Source organism: Scyliorhinus torazame, chromosome 10 (assembly GCF_047496885.1).
Source record: "Scyliorhinus torazame isolate Kashiwa2021f chromosome 10, sScyTor2.1, whole genome shotgun sequence".
Classification (NCBI taxonomy): domain Eukaryota; kingdom Metazoa; phylum Chordata; class Chondrichthyes; order Carcharhiniformes; family Scyliorhinidae; genus Scyliorhinus; species Scyliorhinus torazame.
Genome location: NC_092716.1, coordinates 20,671,615 through 20,686,063, shown reverse-complemented (window position 1 = coordinate 20,686,063; position 14,449 = coordinate 20,671,615). Strand labels below are relative to the sequence as shown.

The following is a 14,449-nucleotide window of genomic DNA, read 5'->3' as shown; positions in this document are numbered from 1 at the left end:
CCAAACGTGAACCTACCCAGCCTTGCTTCAACTGCTGCATCATTTGCAGTTTGAACCGCTGTGACCTTTCCTGGGCCTTGTTACATCTTGTGGCGACTCACTCTTCCACGCCACAAGTTGCTGAGTTATTTATCCACCAACAGCATGCTTATTAAACTTGCTGCTGTTTTCCCAAAACATTCTGGCCCATAGGATTTTAAACCTTCTTGGACTGTTTGGAGAAGCCATTTGTTGTGACATGTCTTTTAACTATTTACATATCGAACAAGAGCAGCATTTATAGTACTGAATTAAAGCTGAGGAATAAGGTGTTTATCAAGTGTACAATTATTCAACAAAGACAATTAATTGAAAGATATTTGTTTGTGTTAGTGATAGTTTATTAATCTCTACCTTTGTAGTCTTTAGTGATAAAAATAAAGTTAATTAGCGAGCAGAAATTGCCCAGCAGTTTGTGGTGATTCTCAACTCAAAGGATATCTCTTGCGCTCACTGGGTTATTTATTCATTTATTTATTTTTATTTGTTTAAGAGATGTGAGCGTTACTGGCAACACCACCAGTTGTTGTCTATTCTTTTTTGCGCTTGAGCAGGTGGTAAGCCGCCTTCTTCAGCCACTGTTTGGTGTTGGTGCACCTACTGTTAGGAAGGGAGTGCCAGGTTTTTGACCCAGTGACAGTGCGCATTAAGCATGCAGTTATTTTCCAGCCAATTCTGGCCTCATGTCATTTCAAACTAACTTCCAGAGGTGATGAAGTGAACAGCCCAAAAGGATACATTACGTGATTGGAGCAATTCGTTCCAAAGTTCCTCAAGTAATCTGGTAAATCTTTATTGGACTTCATATGGATACATTTGGAGAAACACGTATTTGCTTTTATCACACACGGCGAGTCACTAGACCAGCATTAGAATAACCCTTTAAAAAAAGGGTTTTAAAAAAACAGCCACAGCAAAGATGCATGATAAATGTATTCCATTTGAAGAAAGAAGGAAACCACCAGTATTTTCTCAAGATGCTATCGACAAATAAAGCACAAAAACAAATTAAGGACAAAAAGAATAATAATGAAGAAAGCTAAAGCAGAATAAGAAAAAAAAAAGAAAGTTTCAGCATGGGAAAGGAAACTCGAGGGAATGTTAAGAAACAAACATTCCGAAACATCAAATGGAATAATAAATTATTTTACAAATTCTCGCTGTGAAGAGATTTATTACAACTGAAAGGGGAGGAGTGACAATTTTTTGATAGTTGAATATATCTCAGAAATATTTAATAAATACTTTTCATTGGATTTTGCTAAAGAGAAAGATTTCAGGGAGGAGATGCACCCTGAAGTGGCTAAGAGTGTGACAAGCAATATTATGATAGTCAGAACATAGAACATAGAACTGTACAGCACAGTACAGGCCTTCGACCCACGATGTTGTGCCGAACTAGTCTGAAACTAAGATCAAATCAACCTACTCCCAATCATTCTAGTGCACTCCATGTGCCTATCCAATAACCGCTTGAAAGTTCCTAAAGTGTCCGACTCCACTACCATAGCTGGGAGTGCGTTCCACTCCCCAACCACTCTGAGTAAAGAACCTACCTCTGACATCTGTCCTATATCTTCCACCACGAACCTTATGTGCCCTGCACATTTTTGGGTTGTGGGGGCAAAATCCACGCAAACACGGGGAGAATGTGCAAACTCCACATGGACAGTGACCCAGAGCCGGGATCGAACCTGGGACCTTGTAACAGCTACATCAAAGGAAAGTTTTAGATAGGTTAGTTAGGCTACAGGAAGCAGGGCCTAATGAGATATATCTTAAGATTCTGAGCGAAGGCAGCAAGGTGGCGTAGTGGTTAGTGCTGCTGCCTCACGGCGCTGAGGTCCCAGGTTCGATCCCGGCTCTAGGTCACTGTCCGTGTGGAGTTTGCACATTCGCCCTGTGTTTGCGTGGGTTTCACCCCCACAACCCAAAAATGTGCAGGGTAGGTGAATTGGCCACTCTAAATTTCCCCTTCATTGGAAAAAACTAATTGGGTATGCTAAATTTATTTTTAAAAAGATTCTGAGCGAGAAGAGAGATTAAACGGTTAAGCTCGTAAAAATATATTTCTATTGAGAAATGATATGCTCCAGAGGAGAAGGGAGTAAGGACACTCTGAATGGTTCACATTGGAGTTTTAATATTGACTCTGAGCCCCAGCAGAAGCTTGTCCAGGATTGCTGCACCTGGCAGAACCAAATAACAAAATGATGCGATTTCCTCCAAAAGCAGATCATGGAATAGGTCCCCTTCCTATTCGTGAACATGGCCCTGTTATCCGCAGGTGGCCGCACGGTGACGTGCATCCCATCGATCGCCCCCTGGACCATGGGTATCCTGGCCGCCACAGCGAAGCCCGCTGCCCGGGCATCCTGGCTGGCCCGGTCCACAGGGAACTGGATGTAGCGGTCCGCAATGGCATATAGGGCGTCTGTCACTGCACGGGTGCACCGATGCCTGGAGATGCCGGACAGGCCCTCACTCGGCGCCTGGAATGTCCCCGTGGCATAAAGGTTCAGGGCCACCGTAACCTTGACGGCCACGGGGACAGGGTGTCCTCCCCCAGTGCCACGCGGTGTCAGGTGTGCCATCGGGTGACAGATATGGACGACGGTTTCCTGGCTCATCTGGAGTCTCCTGCATGCTCGGTCCGTGAGGTCCTGGTATGACGAGCGGGGCTGGTACACACGGGCCTCATCGGGCGTTTCCGTCGCCGTGGCACCACCACCTCCTACCCCTCCTCCTCCTCGTGTTGTTGGGCGGGCGGCCCTCCAGCCTGCACGCCTGCCACCTGCCTCGATGCAGCACGCTCCTCTGCGGCATCCTCCGCCGTCTCCCTGGCACGCTCCTGCTCCCCCAGGGCAACATGTAGAAGTGCGGCTCCCGCCACAGCAGCCAACATCGCTGGGTGATAACCAAACATAATGGCCTGTGTGGAGGCACGGCCTAGATGGGCCAGGCTGCAGCTCGGGCGTCTGGGATGGCGAGCTGCCAGCCTGTCCTGCCCGTTGTCCACCAGATGCACCTGGGACAGAAGGGGGGGAGTCCGAGGTGTTGCGGTGTTCCGGGACCTCCCCTACAGGGGGACACGGAACGGGCCCCAGCACCTCCTCCTCCCTCGGGGTGCCCGATGACGCTGTCCGCACGGAACACCCCAGGCCTTGCATACTGCGACCCATGTCTGACACCGTCGCACCCATTGCCTCCACCGTGGACGCCACCCATGCGGTTTCGGCCTGGGTGTCATGCATGACCGGCACCACTCCCTGCTCCTGCACGTGGGTGGACTCCTCCCCCTGCGTCTGCAGCTGTTGCAAGGAGGCCGTCACCCCCTTCGATCGTCCCTTGGTCCGTGACTGCATCGGGTCTATGGATGGGTGTGGTAACTCCAGGAACCCGGGATCCGTCTGGGTGTCAGATGGGTGCTTGCGCCGGACTGCCCTCCGACCGCCCGGCCCCACGGCTTCTCCAGCCTCCACCTGCTGTGCCAGGACGGCTGTGTTGTGCGCACCCGTGTCCTGTGCGCCAGTGTCCTGTGCGTCTGTCGTGTGCGTCGGTGTCCTGGGCGTCAGTGTTCTGGGTGGGTGTGTCCTGGGTGGGTGCGTCCTGGGTAGGTGTGTCCTGGATAGGTGTGTCCTGGTTCGGCTGCGACGGGAGCCCGTTCCTGTGGTTGCCCCCCTCGTCTTTTGTGTTGCGACGTGGGGGGGGCCGGACTTTGTGCTGCGATGCGCGCTGCGTCGCTGACGGTGCGCACATCCGTGATGGGTGATGCCATCGCGAATGCGTCACACCGCCGCTAGCCCATTCCTGGCCGGAGAATTCGCGACGTTCCGGGGGGTCCGACGCCGGAGTCATTTGCGCCGTTTATGCCGTCAGGTTCGGGCCATCGCGCCTATTCACGGAGAATCCCGCCCGAGATATCTACCGTTGTCTTCAGAAGGAGTTCAAATTATTCATGTGGTTTCCCAAAATCAAAGGGATGTTTTGGAAGGAAGTTAATGAGTTAGAATCTCCCTCTGGGACATCCCTGGGCCATTGTGCCATGGGCACAGGTTGCTGGGTTTCATCCTTGTGTTTTCTCACAGATGGAGGCAATTTACATCTGGAGCTGGTACACCATGGCAACAGGCAGAGAGAGAAAGCTGCCAGCAGTTGTAGTTGGGAACTGGGACCAGAGATAGAATTTGCTGGAAGTTGTGAACCAGCAGGAAAAATGGGCTATCAGAAAAACAGAGAGTTAGAACATAGAACAGTACAGCACAGAACAGGCCCTTCGGCCCTCGATGTTGTGCCGAGCATTGTCCGAAACCAAGATCAAGCTATCCCACTCCCTGTCATTCTGGTGTGCTCCATGTGCCTATCCAATAACCGCTTGAAAGTTCCTAAAGTGTCCGACTCCACTATCACAGCAGGCAGTCCATTCCACACCCTCACCACTCTGAGTAAAGAACCTACCTCGGACATCCCTCCTATATCTCCCACTCTGAACCTGATAGTTATGTCCCCTTGTAACAGCTACATCCACCCGAGGAAATAGTCTCTGAACGTCCACTCTATCTATCCCCCTCATCATCTTATAAACCTCTATTAAGTCGCCTCTCATCCTCCTCCGCTCCAAAGAAAAAAGCCCTAGCATACTCAACCTTTCCTCATAAGACCTATACTTTTTAAAATTAAATTTAGAGTACCCAATTCATTTTTTCCAATTAAGGGGCAATTTTAGCATGTTTAATCCACCTACCTTGCACATCTTTGGGTTGGGGGTTGTTTGATTTGGAGTGACTGAGCCAGAAAGCAGTGATGTGCATGCTTGAGCTTGGGTATCGCACATGTGTGGTGCTTAAAGGAAGCTGAAGGGTTGCCTATCTGGATGCTGGTGGAAGGATGGCAAAAGGTTTGATACCTCTGAGAATAGCAGAAACACTGAGGAACATTAGATTAGTTTACTGAGAGCTGTGGCACATATTGGTTTGGTCTTGTGAAGGAACCCAAAAATCCTGTAAAGTAGAAGGGGGCTCTTAGGTTGAAATAATAGTAGAGCAAGGAGTGTATTGTTGAGATCTTTCAGCTTAAATAATAAATGTTTGCAAAATATATGTAATATTATGTTAATAGTTATTGCTTTTTAAACTCTTGTACAGCAAAGTTTTTGTTTCAAATATGAAACCTTGTGGCATTAATAACCGGGAGTTTGAATGTCTTTCTGAAAATTAATGGTCTCCCTGGAAATCATAACAAGTGGTCCATTGCAATACAATCCCCATAGAGACCGCTAATTTTTAAAAGAAAGGAATCTCTGCAAAGACAAGAGAAACAAAGTTACCAGACTCCTAAACGACCCTCTTATGGACTGACCGGAATAATACTACACTCACGTATGCTTCACCCTTTGTGTACCTTGTGTTGCCCTATTATGTATTTTCTATTTATTTGCTTTTTTTTTTCATGTACTAAATGATCTGTTTGAGCTGCTCGCAGCAAAATACTTTTCACTGCACCTCGGTACACGTGACAATAAACAACAACATTTTACTAGTAACATGGTTTAATACAAATTAATTTTGACATTTAATTGGAATTCATTTGGACATAACGTTGAATTGAACTTTTCTACACGCCATTTGTAAAAGTTGTCATTTTGGACATGGACTTCATTTTTTATCTCTTTGTATGTTTCAACAAACTACATTTTAAACTTGCTAACTCTACATTTTTGTTGACACAAATATAAAATGAAATTAAATGAAAATCGCTTATTGTCACAAGGAGGCTTCAAATGAAGTTACTGTGAAAAGCCCCTAGTCGCCACATTCCGGTTCCTGTGCGGGGAGGCTGGTATGGGAATTGAACCGTGCTGCTGGCCTATATTTGCTTTTAATCTATTTTGCAGCAAGTAGATATGAAATAGGAAACATTCAGCGCATCTGGCAGCACCTGTGGACGGAGAGACTGGGTTTTTCACGGCAAAGAACTTTTATGTTCTGACAAAAAGTCAATGGGCTGAAATATTAACTCTTTCTCTGTCCACTGATGCTGCCTCATCCACTGACAGTTTTCAGCATTTTCTGATTTTCTTTTCCAGAATTCTTGCATCGGCAGTAAATGTAGCTTATCTTTTAGATAAATGATTCAGTACCCTTTTGGCAAATTGTGATCTTGAGGATTTGTCCCCAAATACAGTGCTCACAAAAAGCCTTCGCAACAAACTGAGTCTAGTTCTGTTGTGAGACTGCCTGCCTGACCAGCATTGTAGAAGTGCTAACGAATCATTACATGACAGCGGATTACTTAATTGGAATGGATCCAAAAGAGATGTGAAATATCTTTTGGTGTAAACAATGAATTATTTCCTATTTCTTTCGGTTTAAAATTTTAAAGTGGAATTATAGGCATGAATAATGCATTAATTATTGTGGCAGTCGTATTAAATGAAATTGTAACCGGGCTAAATACTGTTTATCTGTGTTCTGGTCTTGTACTGTCAGATACTGTAGTAATTTTCACGCATTAGTGACGATTGCCTTGTGATAAATGACAGGTCATTTGGTGTTGGTCTTTCAGAGATCATTCTCTGTATTTGGATAATCATTGTTACAGTTTATAGTAAGTTTTACATAATTTAGTGAAACAAACTGCTGGTTTTTTTTGGAGTTAATCAGATCTGTATTAATTTAATGTATGTTTTTGTTATCTGAGAAAATGTAGCTTGGCGTGTATTATAGCAGACAGCAGCTTTGTTAGTCTAGTACTGCATCACTGGTTCCCAGGAGGGCATGCTGCCCAGAACACCAGTGATATGGCACATATTGCTTTATGTCAAATGTAATCTTGTTTTCTTCCTGCACTAAATAAATCTTCAGTCCAGCTTGAAGAACATTTATGGTTGTACCCTAATAAAAATAAACTGTTTGTGGTAAAGTGTAGTTGACGTTTATCAGCTTATTTGTGGGCTCTTTTGCTGTCCACACACAGTACAAAACATAATTTGTCATTTTATAAATACATTTCGACCTAAAATCCTGCCAGCATCTGTTAGTGTGCAGAGGATTAATGTTGTGTGCAGCTTTAGCACATGACTGCATTGCCAGGCAGCAAGTCTAGGCCATGACTTCTAGCTTTGTCGGAAGATTAAGTTTCTGGCAGTATGGCTAACTGATGAGATTTTTTTTTTAGTGTCACAGGATAATACGGAGGCAGATAAAAAGACAGAATTTTAAAATACAGCATATGATTTCAGCCGGCAGGTATTACTATGTGAATTTTAGCCAATGGTTTTGATTTGAATACAGCCACTTCTTACCCACTTAACTGTATATTGAACTTCAGATTGTCAAATATTTCCTGCCCAGTCATATTTGTGTTTACTTCTAAGAAGTGTGTGCAGTTCCCACCATTTAAACTGCCATGCTTACCATGGGTAACATGTCATGTCGATTTTGAACAAACCTGGCAATTCTAAACTGGGGTGCCATGAGGTGCTGCGGGCTATCAGTAGCAGCAGAATCGTATACAACCACATTGGTGGCACGGTAGCACAGTGGTTAACACAGTTGCTACACAGCTCCAGGGTCCCAGGTTCAATTCCAGGCTTGGGTCACTGTCTGTGCGGAGTCTGCACGTCCTCCCTGTGTCTGCCTGGGTTTCCTCCGGTTTCCTCCCACAGTCCAAAGATGTGCAGGTTAGGTGGATTGGCCTTGATAAATTTCCCTTTAGTGTCCAAAAAGGTTAGGTGGGGTTACTGGTGGGGATTGGGTGGAGGTGTGGGATTAGGTAGGGTGCTCTTTCCAAGGGCCGGTGCAAACTCGATGGGCCGAATGGCCTCCATCTGCACTGTGAATTCTATGATTCTGTAGCCTCATGGCGCAGCGTATCCCTCACTCTAATATTACCATCAATTCCAGGGGAAACCTGGTTCAATATAGAGTGCAAGAGGGCTTGCCAAGAACAGCACCAGGCCTACCTAAAAATAAGGTGGCAACCTGATGAAATTACATCGCAGGACTACTTTGCATGCCAAACAGAGGAAGCAGCAAGTGATCGACAGAACTCAGTGATTCCACAACCATCGGATCAGATCTAAGCTCTGCAGCCCTGCCATATCCAGTCGTGAATGGTGGAGGACAACTAAACAACTCACTGGCGGAGCATGCTCCACAAGTATCTCCACCCTCAATGATGTGGATTTGTTTTATTGTCACGTGTACCGAGGTACTGTGAAAATATTCTGCGTTCAGTCCAAACAGATCATTCCATACATGAACAAACATAGGGCATACATAAATACACAAGTACATAGAGACAGGCATAGGGTGAAGCATGCAAGAGTGCAGTACTACTCAGTAGAGAAGATGTTTGAAGAAATTTCAGTCCATACGAGGGTCATTCGGGAGTCTGGTAACAGTGGGGAAGAAGCTGTCAGTGCGTGTTCTCAGACTTTTGTATCTCCTGCCCGATGGAAGAAGTTGGAAGAGTCAATACCCCGGGTGGGAGAGGTCTTTGATTATACGGTGGCACAGTAAAAGGTGGCATGGTGGCATAGTGGCTAGCACTGCTGCCTCACACCGGCAGGGTCCCAGATTCGATTCCCGCTTGGGTCACTGTCTAAGGAGTCTGTGTCTGCCTGTGTTTCCTCCGGGTGCTCCGGTTTCCATCCACAGTCCACAGATGTGCAGGTTAGGTGGATTGGCCATGAACAATTGCCCCTTAGTGTGCACAAGGTTAGGTTGGGATACGGGGATAGGGCAGGGGTGTGGGCCTGGGTGGGGTGCTCTTTGGAAGAGTCGGTATAGACTCGATGGCCTCCTCCTCCACCGTAGGGATTCTATCATTTGCACCCACAAGTGCAAGGCAATGACTACCACCAACAAGAAAGAATCTAACCACCTCTCCTTGACATTAATGACATTACCATTGCTAAATCCCCCCACTGTCAATATCCTGGGGGTTGCCATTGACTAGGACTGGACCAGCCATATAAATACTGTGGCTACAAGAGCAGGTCAGAGGCTAGGAATTCTGGAGAGTAACTCACCGCCTGACCCCCCCACAGCCTGTTCACCATCTGCAAGGCACAGGCCAGGAATGTGATGGAATACTCTCCACTTGCCTAAATGAATGCAGCTCCAGCACACTTAAGAAGCTCAATACCTCCCGTTCAGCACAAAGTAACCTGTTTGATTGACAGCCCATCCACCACTTTTATCATTTACTCCCTCCAACACTGATACACAGTGGCAGCAGTGTGTCAACAGACTTGTGAGAAAAGTCAGCTCATGGAATAAAAGGGTCAGTGACAACGTGGATGCAAAATTGGCTGACTAATCGGTCAGTCAATATTTTTCAGACTAGAGGAAGTGGAGTTCTCAGAGGTCAGTATTGCTTTACTTGATATATATTAATGATGTAGATCTTAGTGTACAGGGGACAATTTCAAAATTTGCGGATGATACAAAACTTGGAAGCATCATAAGCTGTGAGGAGGACAGTGTAGAACTTCAAAGGGACAAAGACAAATTGGTGGAATGGGCAGGTAGGTGGAATATAAAGGTCAATGTGGAGAACTGTTAGGTGACACATTGTATATGAATATCAGAGGCAGAGATTAGAAAAAAGAGGACTATTCTCAAGAGAGTGCAAGAGCACAGAGACCTGGGTGTATATGTGCATAGATCATTGAAGGTGGCAGGACCAGTGGAGAAAGTAGTTAATAAAGCACACAGAATCCTGGACTTTATTAATAGGGCATAGTGTGCAAGCACAAGGAGGTTATGTTTAACTTATATAAGACACTCGTTAGACCTCGGTTGGAATATTGCGGACAGCACTATAGGAAGGAAATGAACGCATTGGAGAGAGTGCAGAAGAGGTTCACAAGACTGGTTACAATAATGAGAAACTTCTGTAATGAGGATAGATTGGAAAAGTTGGGGGTGTTCTGCTTAAAGAGAAAAAGGTTCAGTAGAAATTTGTTCGAGATGTTCAAAATCATGAGAGGGCTGAACAGAGTAGATTCGGGGGGGGACTGTTCCCGCTGGTAAAAGGATCAAGAACCTGTGGGCACAGATTTAAAGTGATTTGCAAAGGAAGCAAATGTGATGTGAGAATTATTTTTTTCACACAATGTCTGGAATGCACTGCCTGGAAATTTGGTGGAGGCAGGTTCAATCGAGACATTCAAGAGGGAATTAGGTGATTATTTGATATCACCATTCCTTCACTGTTGTTGGGTCAAAATCTTGAAACTGTCTTCCTAATAGCACTGTGGGTGTACCTACATATTCTGCAGCGGTTCAAGTATATAGCAGACCATCACAACCTCAAGGGCAATTCGGAAGGGCAATAAACATTGGCCTTGCTAGTGATGCTCACGACCCATGAATGAGTACATAAAAATATATAGATTTGCTAGTTCTATGTAAAGTGTTGGGGGATAAGACCTCACTATATCAACGATCATGGCTAATTTATAAAATTTTAATAACTGGATGAAGACTTTAAAACGACTGAAGCCACGGTAGGCTATAACTGAAATAAAAGCAACTTTCTGGCATTCAGAGAAGCTGAACTTAATGCTAACGAACTATGGAGCTGCCGAAGACCAACTTCCAAGGGAATTATACAAAGATCATTTATACTTCTTAAGCAAGGCATGATTGAAGCATTAACCATCTCAAAAATCGAGAGAAAGGAATAAACATCCTCTGCCAAACCCAAAATGGAAAGGCGGGAGTCATGTCACGTGTTCTCCCAGCTAGAGTGGGGGTCCAGTTACCCTGTCGTGCTGTACTGCCATCTTCCATCTAACAAGCATCAGCTCAGAACCAGTGCTCTGCCCAGGTTTGAATGCCTGGCCCCCCATACATTACTTTTTCTACTGGAACGTCTGTATGCCCATCTCATCAGAGAAGTCACCTCTGCTGGAAGCTTCAGCGTCCTGACCTCTGTGAAGGAATACACCATTGGACTTTGATTCTGGACTCTGCACTTATGTGAAACAGTAATTCTTATTTTCTCTGTGTTCTTTTCCCTGTACCTCTTTCTTTACTGTATCCCCTTTTACTGAATGTAAAAATGGGAGACATTGTGAACCCTCTTCCGAAAAAGTGTGTAAAATAAACTAATCCTGTTTGCTGTGGGGTTATTAGTAGAAAATTGGATCACACCAAAACTAAAGGGGGTTGAGAAGCACACCATGGCTTATACAGGGAGGAATCAAAATCAAAACACATTTCTGTTTACAGGAGGGTGGTGAGAGGAGAAATCAGGACTGTCTAAATTCAACCCCCTCCTGTCCATAACAGAAGTCGATTAGAAAGCCGATGCTTAAATTGCATCAAGCAGGCTGGTTATTTCAGCCAATTTAATGAGCGTTTCCCATCTCGTTATCGTACTGCAATGTGTTCAGGTCTCCCAGTGTATCACTCTGACTGGTCTGTTTCAGAGGGCGGTAGTAAAAGCAGGGCAGTGTACTCTCACGTTGGAGGAACTTTTGCCTTTTATGAAGTAGAAGCAGCTTGATCAGACTTAGAGTGGTGACTGAGAATTTGAGAACCAGTGGGTGCCCAGGGTTGACTGCACTCAATCCTTCATTAATGAGTAAAGTCTTAGTCACTGTAAAAGCTGAAATATCCTCCAAAGCTACTCAGGGCTAATCGCGTCAAAATTAACTATAATCTGGAACTGTCTACATTTGGCTGAACTGTGAAGGATCGTAGCTTTCGATAACAATCTTTATATGCCCCTAACTTCCTGGTTCCACAGTACCGCTTCCATCATCTAGTGCACTTGAAAATCCTGTCCTGCCTAACTTTATATTCTCTATGAACTATATTGTGTTTCTAAACCAGACTATTTATCTAAATTGGAAACCATGGGAATCCAGCACCAAGCCCAGGTGCGCTCCTCTCAGTTATTACCCGAACTGACACACACCCGAATGTGTACTTGTGCTTCCTTTCTTTTTCCCAATTCCGTAACCATGTACAAAATTCACTCAGGATTCCTGCTGCCTCAAACCTGTGTAGTGTCTTCTGTTTCAAAACTTCAGTAGCATTCTGAACGTCCGGGCACACTGCGTTTTAAATGTAAGGCACACACTTGAAATGACACTTTCTCTAAAAAAAAAATCAAGGTTGCCGAGATAGAATATGTCATTCTTGGACATTAACAAACTTGTTTTCATCAAAGTAATCCTTCAGGATTGGTTTCTTATAGTTTTTCTAACCAATCTAGGGGTATTTCAACTGACTCCTAGATATATACTCCCCAAATGGTTTCAGCTAAGATCAAAAGTAGCTGCCAGTTATACATGTAATTAAGTGCATCATTCACTCAAGCAGCAAATTCTCACATTGGGGTTGAGTTAGGCTTGGAGTCTGATTCTGGATGCAATTGTTTCCAAAACTTGGTGAATTTTCACGTGGGTTCTCCTGATCATCTGCCTTAACTTCGGAAGAAGAGTTGTGAAAACAAAATGGAAAAAAACACACAAATAATATTTACCCAGTATTTTCAAGGTTTCAGCTGTTCTCCTGCATAGTCTGAATTACATTGTCCTGCTGCTTTGGGACATTGTTCAGCTATGTTAAAGACGCTGTGTGAATGCATTTTCTTCCTTTTGACTCAGCTAAACTGGACTATCACCAAGCTAAAAATAGATAAAACAGTTTCATTTTGTCCCACTTTCATCATGCTATATTAAGCTGATCACAAGGTATAAATTGCCGTGCTGACTCTGTAAAGATTGTGGGCTGCAGATTAATTAATTGCATCTGGTAAAATTGCAAATTTGACAAAGATAATTTATTGCGGCAGCTCTCCCGGTAAGAGTAGCTACGATCAGATAGAGAGACAGACAGGCAGAATTCATCGGGAGAGTACACTGATGTGTCTTTCAACGAGCTAATGTTGGGGAGGCAATTATTTTTGATTCAGCAGTTTGCCACTTTGCCAGCACCTCACCTTAAACGTAGCCTTTCCTTTCATGTGCAATCTGATATTTCTGATGACACCTGTAAGGTATCATCATACACACTCTTAAGATTTTTCCCTTCATTTTAGGCTTCTAACTTAATTGTTTTTCCAAAAACAAAACAACTTTTTACTAGGGTTGGCCCAATTTCGAGCTAATACTCTTTGTAAAAAGTGGCACGAGGAGAACCTTTCATTGTCCCCCAGGAACAAAAGGCAATTCGCGTAAATATTACCAACCTTGCTTGGTCTGATGAGTACTGCTTTCCGAAATGAGGATTTATAATAATCTTTTATTTTCACAAGTAGGCGTACATTAACACTGCAATGAAGTTATTGTGAAAAGCCCCTAGTCGCCACATTCCGGCGCCTGTTCGGGTACACAGAGGGAGAATTCAGAATGTCTAAATTACCTAACAGCACGTCTTTCGGGATTTGTGGGAGGAAACTGGAGCACCCAGAGGAAACCCACGCAGACACGGGGAGAACATGCAGACTCCACACAAACAGTGACCCAAGCCGGGAATGGATGCTGGCATTGCGAAGCAACATTGCTAACCACTGTGCTACCGATTTTGACCATAACCAGTCATGTCGTTCTGATATTTGAAAGGTGACAAAAGTTGTCTATGGACAAAATGTATCGTGCAAACTTTAGATCCTTCTGTGTTGGAAATAATTTGCAAAAACAAACTGATGGAAAGTAATCTTTTCTTTTGAAATTCGTTCAGCGGATTGGCCTCACTTTCCTGGCCATCCCAGCCACATTCCTTCCCTTTTCCAGGTAACTTTGCTGAAGCTAGAATTGAAACCGGAGGGCTCTAATTAAGAGCCTTGTGCTGTTGGATGCTGAGTATAATTTTTAAATTTCAACCTCTGTGATTCTATCCTTTGTGTAATCTGTGTTTCCACAACATCATTAATAATGGATTGAAGATTTATGATATGACATAGAAACCACAACAAAGCTTTTAGCAAGAATGTAAATCAGTTTTCACCCATGAAAATAACTTTTTACATAAATCTCTTTTGTTTTGAAAAAGAGTTTTATGGTTGACCAGAAAATGCGAGGCATTTACAAATAAAGATGGGATACTCTTACGGTTGAATAAAATTGCATGTACTGTGGATTTTAACACCATTCTCACCTACTCAGTGCCATCTTTTTATGAACATACGTAATGTAATGATTCATTTAAGGAAGAATGCATTACATGCTGTAGTTCAGAAAAAGCTTTTAAGAGCAGTTGTTTTGTTTTGTGTTAACTTTCTTAAGTGCATTTTTTCCTCCGGCTGGGTTGTGCTCCAAATGTGTATTTACACAGCAACTCACGATTCAGATTGCTGGAATCACTTCAGCAAATTGCCTTATGCCCAAATAACTCAATTGGTAGTCCTACTGCAAGATTGGAGTGTTGTGAGAGAAACACATTATCCA

The 14,449-nt window shown here is 44.1% G+C and overlaps 1 protein-coding gene across 3 annotated transcripts in view; it reads left to right on the top strand.

Annotated features, from left to right (window-relative positions):
- Nucleotides 1-14,449, top strand: part of wwox (WW domain containing oxidoreductase) — a 1,140,899-nt gene that overhangs the window by 342,916 nt on the left and 783,534 nt on the right. The window lies entirely within an intron of this gene.